Source organism: Plasmopara halstedii, assembly GCF_900000015.1.
Source record: "Plasmopara halstedii genome assembly, contig: Scaffold_3125, whole genome shotgun sequence".
Classification (NCBI taxonomy): Eukaryota; Oomycota; class Peronosporomycetes; order Peronosporales; family Peronosporaceae; genus Plasmopara; species Plasmopara halstedii.
This window is the reverse complement of record NW_020190028.1, coordinates 2,373-2,629: the sequence shown is the minus strand read 5'-3', so window position 1 is coordinate 2,629 and position 257 is coordinate 2,373.

The following is a 257-nucleotide window of genomic DNA, read 5'->3' as shown; positions in this document are numbered from 1 at the left end:
GAAAAATCTTGGCGGCAGGGGTCGGCACAATTCGCGTAACGTTGAAGAATTTCAAGCCATTTCGTATCAAAAACGTTTTATACGTCCCCAAGCTGGATCGGAAGCTTCTCTCGATGTCAGCTTTATCGGAGAAAGGGCTCAACGTCACGTTCAACACCAACTACTGCACGATCAAGAACGGCGAAGAAATTATAACAAAGGTACCCCAAAAGGGTTAAGTTGTTCATCCTGGAATGTATTCCAGCAGAATCAGCAAG